This window comes from Alligator sinensis, unplaced genomic scaffold, assembly GCF_000455745.1.
Source record: "Alligator sinensis unplaced genomic scaffold, ASM45574v1 scaffold38_2, whole genome shotgun sequence".
NCBI classification, from domain to species: domain Eukaryota; kingdom Metazoa; phylum Chordata; order Crocodylia; family Alligatoridae; genus Alligator; species Alligator sinensis.
The window spans coordinates 168,530-178,708 of NW_005842350.1; the positions used below are offsets into that span (position 1 = coordinate 168,530).

The 10,179-nt window shown below is 49.1% G+C and overlaps 1 long non-coding RNA gene across 1 annotated transcript in view; it reads right to left on the reverse strand.

Annotated features, from left to right (window-relative positions):
- Positions 1-208: 208 nt before the first annotated feature.
- LOC102378144 overlaps positions 209-10,179 on the reverse strand; it is a 14,204-nt gene continuing 4,233 nt past the window's right edge. The window contains exons 2-3 of the long non-coding RNA XR_324476.1: positions 9,196-9,285; positions 209-454 (exon numbers count right to left, since the gene is read on the reverse strand). This is a non-coding gene — a long non-coding RNA (uncharacterized LOC102378144). The remainder of the gene's footprint in view (positions 455-9,195; positions 9,286-10,179) is intronic.

The following is a 10,179-nucleotide window of genomic DNA, read 5'->3' on the forward strand; positions in this document are numbered from 1 at the left end:
AATGACATATTGTTAGATGTGTTATTTGTATAATCATGCTCAGGTTTCTTACACTTTTTGTTTTTTTTAAGAGTATCAGTATACAACCTTCCATATATCTGCTGATTACATATCTTCATACCTGTTCTACTGAAATAACATCCGTTTGATATTTGTCTTTTATTCTCAGCAGTCCAGAAATACAGCTGTTAATTTCTTTCCTGTGGGCATAGGGATTCTATTAAATGTTTTATTGCTTTTATTGTCAGGTGCTGTATTTTCACTGCAATGTATTAGAATGGCCACACTTAATATTTTCCTCAGTTACAAAACTTGAGTATACAAAATAATCTTTACATCCCGGCATGCAAAAGTGAAAGGCCATCTCTCGTTCAGGTGTCATTTGAAATTGATGATTTACTTCTGCTTATGATCTGCACCTGTATTCCAGTCACTGATTCTGAAAGCTCCCAATCTGAAAGGATTAAAAAAAAAACCAACAAAGAGATAAAGTGATCACATGCAAAAAGATGCACCTGTCAGCAACCAAAAGTTTACATTACAAGTGTCCTTATGTACAGCCAGTTGACAACCACAATTAGGAGACAGTAATACATTTAATAATTTTAAAATTATGACAATCAGCCATTAATAGAAAAATGAGGTACCTATTAGGGCGTTGTGAAACTCCAGTCCCTGGTTCGATTGAGCAGAGATTTAGCCCAATTCCACCTTCCTGGACCTCCTGGAGCAGCTCCACTGAACCTGGAGTGGCAGGACACCACCATGAAGCTGCTTCTCCCCCACAGACACCTGGCTGGCCAGTCTCCTGCTCTAGCAGACCACAACCACCAGTCTTCATTATGTCAGCCACCTCTTTGGCATGGGCAAAGCTAACACAATGGGTGCCATCCTAGAGGTTTGTGGTGCTCCGCAGGACATGCTTGGGCAGACAGTGGTCCATGTGCATGACCCCCTTGGCGGTGGTGGTGCGGTTCTTCACCCTGGGATTCCCCCAATGCACTGGGGCTCTGGATAGGACCCAGATTTCCATCACCTGTCTACCCCATGGCAACCACCTCTACTACAGCCAGTAGGCCTTCCACTCTGTCATGCTCCAGGCCATCACTGACCACTGCAGTGCCTTCACCATGAGTGCCAACTGGGCTGGCAGTAACCACAATGCCTGCATCTTCCAGAACTCTATCCTACCAGCCCTAGTGCAGAGTGGGAGCTTCATGTCAGGGTTGCCAGGCCTCCAGCTGGGCATCGTGGATGTCCTGCCCCTCCTCATCAGGGACCCCACCTATCCACTTCTCTCCTGGCTCATGTAGCCCTACACCAGCCACCTGGACCCCCACCAGTCCCACTTCAACAGGTGCTTGGGCTAGACCCACACGCTCATGAAGTACACCTTTGGCCAGCTGAAGGAAGGCTGGTGCACCCACACCACCCATCTCAAGTTCTCTGAAGCCAACATCCCCTGGGTCATATTCACAGCTTTTGTTCTGCATAAACTCTGTGAGGCCTGAGGGAAGCTCTTTTGCAAGGCCTAGGCAGAGAAGGAACAGCAGTTGGAGGATGCCTGGCAGTGTCCCAGAGTACCAGCTGCAGCAGCAGTGGAGTGGCAGCCCCTCCACCCTGCTGAAGCCCTGGGAAAGCTGCACACCTGCCAGAGGGGGCCAGGGCATTGGGTGCGAGAGGCACTGGCTGACCACCTTCTCCTCCACTCCCCACTGTAGCCCACCTGCACAGCTGCCCACAGACCCCCTGCCCACTACCCACCCCCAGCACCATGCTCACCATGGACAGGTCTCTGAAAAATACTTTACTGCCCTACACAAACAGATCCTCCTCCCTGCTCCATCTCCGACAACAGAGCCCCTCCACCACCCACTCTATCCACCACCAATTAAATACCCGCTTCCCCATGTGAACTATTTATACATGCTGTGATTCTGTGTGTGCCATTCCCAGGGTGGGGGGCCTTGGAGTGCGGGTGCCTAGCAGGTGGAGCCCAGGGACAAGTGGTCAGCACCCCAGCCTCTGGCCATTCCCCCACAGGTACACATGCCTCAGCAAATCCAGCACCTGGGGGCTTGCCCAAGGGCAATAGTGGCTGCTGATCTAAGTTGCTGGTGGCTCCCCCATCTTGCAGCTAGTGGCCACAGCCAGCAGGACCAGCACACAGTCCTAGCTCTGCTGCAGGCAGTTCCTGCTCCATGGCTGTGTGGAACTCGGATGAGCTGTGGGGCTGTCCCCAGCATGCAGATGTAGGACCTACAGAGCCATCAGAAATAAAGCTGTTTGTCAGTTTTCAACATTTCTGAGATAAGATGCTCTGTACCAGGAGACTGTGCATGGTCTGGTCTCAGATCAGAGCTCATGTGTGTACAGGTGCCCTTGAACAATGGCAAGTTGGGTGGGCAGGCCTGATCCAGATGACCACCAGTCGAGGCATGCCCCCCCCCATCCTTACTGACTTCCTAGGGGCCAATGAGTTGCTGGGTGCTGGCCACAGAAAGCCTGCCTCCTCCACCCCATTCCCAGGCCAGGACAGGCAAGACTCTAGACCCCCACCCCATTCTTCTCCTCCTGAAAGTCAGTCTGTCTCCTGTGCTGCTGCCAAACCCATGGCACCTGGGCTTGGGGGACATGGGGATCCTGGATGACTGAGATGCAGAGCTGGCCATGCCCCTGCCCTCCCTGCATGGCCACTCCAAAGCCACCCCCATGGCCACTCCATGCCCCAAATGTGCCCCTGCATTGCGAGGAGCTGTTTGTGTGAACCGAGGGGTGCCTGAACCACTACACCCTGCTGCTGCTGATGGCCATGCTGCCCTGGGTACATCTCCATGCCTGGCATGAGACCATGAGCTTTGACAGTGCAGTGGGCAAGCCCATGCTGCCCTACAATGTCCTCAAGTGCCTGGAGGGCTACCTGTGGCTGTGCTAAAAATCTCTGACCCCCTACTGCCAAGAAGGACATTGCCACTGGCATGATAGAGGCCTATGCCTGCCTAGCGCAGGGGCACAGACTGATAAATACAATTTTGCATGGTCTCCCACCTCCCCGTGCGCTTTGGCTCTGCACCTCAGCCTTGCCCCACAGTGCCACAAGGTCCCTAGTCTCCTCCTGCAACCAGTTGAAACCTCATGAGGTGGCATGTGGCATCAGGAAGGACACCATCATGACTCCCATGACGGCTCTCTGGGCCTCTGAGTGACTGTTCAGATGCTGCTGGGTCTGAGAAGCTTCCTATAACACCAAGCACAGGATCAGGGCATGAGACTAGCAGCCATGCAGGAAGGCAGTGCCACACAGCACCTTCAGGATCCAGGCAGGGTGCTGAAAGTTGCCTACATTCATCTGGTGCTGGCCCTAGTGGCTACAAGTTGGCTGCAGCTGGGCCCAGGTGCCGACACCCTACAGGGCTGGATGGCACAGCCCTGGCAACTTCCTAGCACTGCACTGCCAGGGAGTGGTGCCAGAGTGCAGGTAGGCTGGCAGAGCTGGTCTGAAGCCTGTGCAGGGGGATGAAATGGCCAGGTGTGGCCACAGGATGCCTGCAAGTTCCCCAGGGCTCACAGTGCCTATAGGCTTTTAAGGGCATTGGGCTTGGGCTGCCATGGAGTCATCCCAGCCTTAGGCCCTGGGGCTAGTCTGAGACTGGCCCCCTAGTGGCAGGGATGCCTGAGAGCAAATTTGCTCCCAGTTGGCATCTACTTGTGCTCTACTGTGCAATAACTACTTGCGAGTAAATTTGCCACTTGCATTTGCAGGTAGCAAATTTAATCAAGGGTAGAGCATTTACTGCGCAGTAACCATGCATTTTTTTACATGCACATAGTTATTGTGCAGTAAACTGCTCTACTGTGCAGTAAAGCACCTCATATAGATGTTTCTGCTGTGAATTGCTAAAGTGTATGCAGTCCTAACGATGGCAAAAAAAAAAGAGAGAGAGAGAGGTCACCAGTGTCAGCTTTCCAACAAGCAGTTTCATTTTTCAAGCCCACTCAAGCAATATCAGAAAACACTGAGAGTAGGTAGTTTAACGCATATTAACTGAGGAGCAAAACACAGAAGTTGGGTCCTTCGGAATAATCAAAGCTATAGAACCTGATCATTTTCTTCCATAATCAGTGGGCACATCTACATGTTCATTATTGTGCAGTAGTTACTGTACATTTAGTTTAGTACTTGCTTAATGAAGTACTAACTAAATGCACAGTAAACGTAGTTACTGCACAGTTAGCACTGGTGCACAGCTTTTAAGTGATGATTACTGTGCAGTAGCCTAATACTACTATGTAGTAGTGTATTTGCAGGGTTTTTGTCAAGCAAGCTACTGCACATTAAGCATCTTATGTAGACACACCAAGTTTGTATGAATTTTCAATTTTTTCCATGAATTTCTTTACCATTTTTTACCGTGTGGAGTTACACTAGTAAACAACGTATTGTCTTCCAAAAAACTGAAGTATACACAATATATTTTTTCATCATACCACTCATCTATTAATATCCCATTTCTAGCCAGTTATCAGAGCAGTTTGTGCTACTGACCACAGCTATTTTATTTTTAATGGAAGTTGTACATTGATTCTTGGCAGATGTAGAATTTACAGTTACTGAATCAGATTTCCATTTCACTCTAAATGCAAAATAATTCTACTAAACTCTACTTCACCAGAGTTTTCTGGAATTAGACTGGTATAACAAAGTTCAGAGATGGTCTCATTGGCTTAACATTTTCAATAGAGAAGCTAAATCAGACATACTAAAAGGGCAAAGGCCCTAGTTTCATAGCATGTCAGATCAGTTAGTATATGATAGCAAGGACAGGATCTAGATGCGAGGGCTCACTGCTCTCTCAGTGCAGCTGTCCTCAGCTGGTATTCTCTAAATCTAACACATAAAGGCAGTAGCAAACATAAAATCTTATTTTACTAACAGTCATTTTCATATCCAGTGATGACACAAATATTACATTCTGATCTAGCTACTTGTATTAGATGATAACATATAAATACACAGCTTCAAAACTGCCATCGAGGTTTCTTTCGAAACTCCTTTGAAATGATCAAATGTCTACAATCTCCTTGTATCACAGTAGAGGAGAGAATATATTTAAGGAAAATCTTAGAATACATTTTAACCTTCCAGCTGCTAACATGCTTTTGATAAAAGAAGTTTAAAGGCTGACATAAAATACAATCATTTGTTTGAAATATCATTTTGAAAATTAATCATTGCCTCTTTCTAATGAAATTCAATGTAACACTAGGAGGTGTGCTGCAATCTGTATCTGCGTGTAATGCCGCTTCTATGTAAGGAATGAAAATGACCATCAACAAATACAGAAGTTTTAGCCAAAAAAACAGGACAATTTCTGCCACTTATCTTTGGACAACAATATGTTCTGCTAGTCACAATGTTTGCTCTTTTTTTTTTTTTTATGCACTCTGTCTGTGAATACTGATATTCCTCATAAGTAATAAGGGTTATATCTGGGGTGTTAAACTCATCTAGCTTTGCAGACCAGGTGAGATTCTCTGGGCCAGTCTGCAGGTCAGACCCAGTCACACTGGAGCAAGTGCACAGGGCTGGTCCAGTGGAGCACTGTATTCAGTGTGCCCCCCATGCCTGCACCCTGGGCTACAAACAGCATTTGCCAACCCCACTCCAGTTTCTGTCCTTCAAGTGCTGTACAGGCTAGACTTGGTGCTGTGAATGCTGCCCATGAAGCCAGTGTGCAGAACTGGTCAGCAGAGCACCACATGCAGCACAATGCTGTGGCAGCACTCCTGACACCAAGTCCAGCCTGTATGCTGCAGAGATCACAAACCTCAGAAAAGGGCCAGCACATAGTAGATGTCACACACAGACTGGACTTGGTATGCTGCTTGAGGCAGATGGCCAACATGGGGTGTGAGCTGAATGGGCCACACTGCTGAACAGCCCTGTGAGCTGGCTGTGGCACAACCCAGTAGGACTGTACATGAAGCAAGTGTGCAGGATTGGTACAGTGCGGGTGCCACAGGCAGCTTGTGCTGCAGATCAACCCCCTATGCCACATGGTACATACCAGAATGGCTCTGCATGCCACTTGCAGCATGTGGGGTCAGTCTGAGACCCAAGGGCCAAGTCATACAGCTCCACAAGCTGTATCTGGTCTATGGGCCTTATGTTTGACACATATGGGTTACAGCAGGGGTGGGCAAAATATGGCCCACAGGCTGGATCTGGCCTGTGAGGCCATTCTGTCTGGCCTGTGAGGCCCCTAAAAAAATTTAGAAAATTAATATTTATTTGTCTTTGGTTCCTGTAAAAAAATGACAGGAACTAGGGACAGTAGGACCCAGGGGAAGCCCAGCAGCGCTCCCCCCCGCAGCAGGAAACCCCAGCAGGTGCTTCTGCCTGGGACCATGTGGCAGCACCAGCACTGGAAACTCAGGCGGGGGGGGGGGGGGGGGGGGGAGGCGGCCAGGGAGGGAGCCCGGGGAAAACCAGCCCCTCCCCTGCCCTGTGACTGGTGCTCCCTGCTGCAGCCACTCGCAGCCCACTCAGGACTGTCCTGAGCAGGCACAGCCTGCATGGAGCTGCCTATGAGCAGCTGCAGTTTGGGGTGCTGGCCACAGGGCAGGTGAGGGTCTGCTTTTCCCATGCCCAGCACCAGCTTGTAACCCACCCCCACAGCCAGCCTGGGCCCTGCACCAGCTCTGGGTTAACCTGTTGGGGCGGTGCATGGCAGAAACAGCTGTGGTGTCTCCCCCCCCCCTTGCGATACCAGGCAGTGTCTGCTGCTGCTGCCCACCCAGAGCTCGCACACTGGGCAGCCCAGATGTGGCGGTGGCAAACACTGCCTGGTGCAGCAAGAGCAGGGCCTACAGCTGCTGCCATCGTGTGCAGCCCCAATTGGTAAGCCTGGAGCCAGCACGGTGCCAGCCTGGCAGTGAGGGTGGGTTACAAGCTGGTGCTGAGAGTGGGGAGAAGCGGCCCCTCGCCCATCCCGTGCCCAGAGCCCCATGCTGCAGCCACTCACAGCCTGCATGAAACTGCCTGTGCCTGCTCAGGACAGCCCCACATGAGCTGTAAGCAGCTCCAGCAGGGAGCCCAGGCCACAGGGCAGGGGAAAGGCCACTTTTCCCTATGCTCAGCTCCAGCTCCTTCCCTGCTGGCAAGCACAGGGGGTCAGGGTTGCATGCTGCGCCCCACCTGTACTGTGGGGCTGATGGGCACTGGGAGTGAGCAGTTGCATGGGGCCCACACCAGTGTTCTGGGGCCAGTTCTGGCGGGGCCCAGAGCAGGGTGGCAGGAGTACAGGGATCCGGGCTAGCAGGGCCCCTATGGAGACGGGCCAGCTTCCCCCTCTCCCTGCTGGTGCAGCCCAGCCTGGCTCCACAGACCTGCCAGCCTGCACCCTGCTCTGGGCCCCACTGGTGCTGGCCCTGAGACATTGGGCCCAAGACATTGGTCCCAAGATGGTGACAAAGGGGTGGGGCACCTGTCAAATGGCAGGGCTACCCATGCAGCCCTCAACAGCTTGCCAAAACTGGGTAAGTGGCTCTCTGCCCAAAATAATTGCCTGCCTCTGGGTTACAGGGTAGGTGTAATTTATTCTTGGGGTGCTCCTTTGGGTTTTCTGCTTATAGACACAGTCCTCATTCGCAACAAATGTGGCGCATGTTCAAAACGCAGATTCCTATTAAAATTTCTTGCCTAAGCTTCATAAAAAGGACATTTTGCTTGTTTACAAAAGTCCATTAAGATAACAAATAGCCAAGACTTGGCGATCCTCTGACCTTTCACAAGGTCAGTAAGAAAAGCTACAAAACAGCTCTAATATTGATATGACATCCTGACTGAGTTCCTGTTTGTAAATAAAAATACCCTTCCTAATGAGACTTTCCAGTTGCAAAATTATTTCAGTTCTAGTTCTTATAAGTACAGTCTTACTGTTGTTTTATACAATTATCATTTGAGGTTAAAAAAAAAGTCGACTTGCTTTTTTATTAATGCTTAAATATATTTGTTGTTAACAGTCAAATAGGTATGCATTCTCTATCTGGTGTCCCTTACACAGAGCTAGCATATTCAGAGCCAGCCTTAGGGAAAGTGGTGCCCTGGGCAAATTTGTATTTTGCCCCTTCCCTCCCCCACAATCAGTGCAACTGCTACAGGAAGAAGCAGGGGCACAGGGCACAGTCCAGCAAAGAGGAAGAGACACCCATACTGCCTGGTTTGCCTGCTACTGTGCAGTGGCTGGAGGCAGGGGGAGATGGAAAGCTGGACTGGGCACCACTCCTCCTGCCTCTAGCTGGGACAACACAGGGTGGAGGGAGAGTGCTGCTGTGAGCTGCAAAGTACAAAAGGTACAGACATTTCAGCTGAGTCGTGCCAGTGATTCTCAACTAGAGTATCACAAGGTGCTATGTAATATTAGCCATGTTAGGTATGCAAAGACTTGCATATTATTCACAAGATAAACCCAGAGATTTCAAATAGGAATCCAAACAATTAAAAAAAAATTCTGAGTCCTTTGCAAAAGAAGAATTGCTCTATTTTTCTTCCGTAGTCAAGAAATGAGTGAAATCTAAGAGCTAGCATTTTTCAAGAGGTGCCTTGAGCCATAAGGTTGAGAACTCCCTGAATTATACTTTCAGTAGATCTATGTATTTCAGCCAGGCTGGACTTCAAGCATAAGAACAGGAACAGATCAGTACATATCTAAACCGTTACTCATTTGGTAATCTTTGAAGCAAATCTGTTCATTCATACTTGACAGCTAAGATCTTGGACAATTCTACTATAGTATATTCACTTCGGGCATGTCTATGCATTTAATGTGCATTAACACAATTTAAGGCACATTATGGTCATGTGTCTACATGTGCACACCCTTAAACATCTTGAAAATGGTGATTTAAGACTATTTGAGCATTAGTTAAATTGCATTAACTAATGTGTAGACACACACTAATGCATATTAACATGGTATATTCATTGACTTGAGACTAACTTTAGTCCTAAGTTGGTCTGCACACCTGTGTTAATATACATTAATGTGCACTTGCCTAAATTGCCTTCACGTGTATTAGGCTAAAGCGCATTATGTTTAGGAGCACGTAAAAGCATGTGTTGACATGCCCTTTCTCATCCTCTGCCCATCATCATCATACAATAATTTAAAGGCTATCTTCTTCATTCCATACCTCAGTTTAACAGGGTGGCGTCTTCACTGGGTCTCCACCGGCTGCCCACCTGTCTCTGGGGTAACCTCTCACCTCACTGTCTTGCCATGCCTTCATAGAAAAAAATATGAAAGTTGTTACTAGGGTGGGAGGCTACCCATTTTCTTCAGCCTCCTGATCACCAGGGCCTTAGTACACACTCAGACCTCCCATCTAGGAGGCAAGGAGAAAGGGATTACATGGGGGGCAAGGAGAAAGGGATTAGGTGGTAGGGGTCTGCTACAGACCCCCACATCAAGGGGAAGAAATAGATTTGGGGCTCCTGAGGCAGCTCTCGGAGACCATAAAAGCTAAGGAGGCGGTAGTCATGGGGGACCTAAACTACCCAGACATCTGCTGGGAGACGCAGATAGCAAAGTCCCACCGTTCATGCAGGTTCCTATCCTGTGTACAGGACCTCCACCTGATGCAGGAGGTACACGGTCCCACTCGGGGGAATGACTTACTGGATCTGGTATTGGCAATGGGGGATGATATGGTAGGGGACCTACAGAACGGTGGCCATCTGGGGGACAGTGATCACCTAATAATAGAATTTTTCATAAGATGTCGAGTGGGTAAGGTAACTAGTAGGGTGAAAGTGCTAGACTTTAGGAAAGCTGATTTCAATGAACTCAGGCGATTAGTCAAGGACGCACTACAGAGTAGGAGTCTTGAAGTGATGGGAGCTCAAGAAGGGTGGCTGTGCCTTAAGGAAATGATCCTTCGGGCACAAAGGGAGACGATCCCGATGCACAGAAAAAAAGGGAAAGGGGCCAGGAGGCTTCCTTGGCTGACCAGAGAAATCCAGGGCAGCCTACAGGCCAAAAGGGGAGCACATAAAAAGTGGAAACAGGGAGAGATCACCAAAGAGGCGTATAACTCCTCTGCTTGCGCTTGTAGGGAGGCAGTTAGACGGGCCAAAGCTACCATGGAGCTGAGGATGGCATCCCAAGTTAAGGATAA